This window comes from Etheostoma cragini, unplaced genomic scaffold (assembly GCF_013103735.1).
Source record: "Etheostoma cragini isolate CJK2018 unplaced genomic scaffold, CSU_Ecrag_1.0 ScbMSFa_1099, whole genome shotgun sequence".
Lineage (NCBI taxonomy): Eukaryota > Metazoa > Chordata > Actinopteri > Perciformes > Percidae > Etheostoma > Etheostoma cragini.
This window is the reverse complement of record NW_023265117.1, coordinates 1-959: the sequence shown is the minus strand read 5'-3', so window position 1 is coordinate 959 and position 959 is coordinate 1. Positions and strand designations below refer to the sequence as shown.

General features: G+C 38.0%; 1 long non-coding RNA gene across 1 annotated transcript in view; it reads right to left on the bottom strand.

The window, feature by feature from the left end:
• LOC117939781 overlaps positions 1-938 on the bottom strand; it is a 2,281-nt gene extending 1,343 nt beyond the window's left edge. The window contains exons 1-3 of the long non-coding RNA XR_004655660.1: positions 858-938; positions 678-749; positions 241-297 (exon numbers count right to left, since the gene is read on the bottom strand). This is a non-coding gene — a long non-coding RNA (uncharacterized LOC117939781). The remainder of the gene's footprint in view (positions 1-240; positions 298-677; positions 750-857) is intronic.
• Positions 939-959: the final 21 nt, after the last annotated feature.

The window sequence follows — 959 nt, the reverse complement described above, 5'->3', positions numbered from 1 at the left end:
CCCCCCCCCCAAAAAAAAAAAAAAAATCAAAGACCTAAAATAATTCCCCCCAAAAATCCAAAACCTAAAATAATTCAACAATTAAAAAAAAATAAAAAATAAAATAATCAAAAACCTAAAAAAGAACATAATTGAAAATATAATATTAAATAACATGATTTACATTTGTATTTGATATAAAATAACATGATTGATAATATATTTTTATAACAGAAGAGCCCCCGTTAACACACAACGTACCTTGATGTAGTTTTTCAGGACTTTGACGTCCGGCTGCTGGAGAACTTGACAGAGTTCCTGCAACAAAACAACAACAACGTAAGAAACAGGGACACACTGACATAAAGACAATTTCAGGGACTACATCATGAAGCTCATTGAGAGAACACCAAGGGTCAAAAAGGCAAAAAGGGGGGGGGTCGCTGAAGAAACCAGAATATAAAAACATGTTTTCGGTTATTTCTACCGTTGTTAAATCCATAATTCGTCATGTGTTCATTCATAGTTCTGATGCTTCAGAGATAATCTCCAATGGAAATAGTCCTCAAGATAAAGTATTGAATGAGAAGGTGGGTCCAAACTTTGTTGCCTGCACTGTGTGTTTCTTAGGAATCATGATGTCATGACGAATCATGATGTCATGACGAATCATGATGTCATGATGCAGGGTTGCTGACCTGGGAGATCTCTGGTGAGACCTGCAGCGAGGGCAAATAGTCCTGCTGCAAGAACTGGATGAACTCCGGCCCCTGAAAGAAACCGCGAGACTTACTGAGCGATAGGAAACTCAGACATATGTCCAAATACAGGAGGAAGATATTAACATTATTACACTTAGTTCATAAAACAGGTTTTACCCTTTTGAGATGAATCATCTTCAGCGTGAGTGCACACTCCGACAGCGTCTGAAACAGAGAGAGGATCTGAATACTGGTCTTTAAAGACCTGGGGTCTGAAAC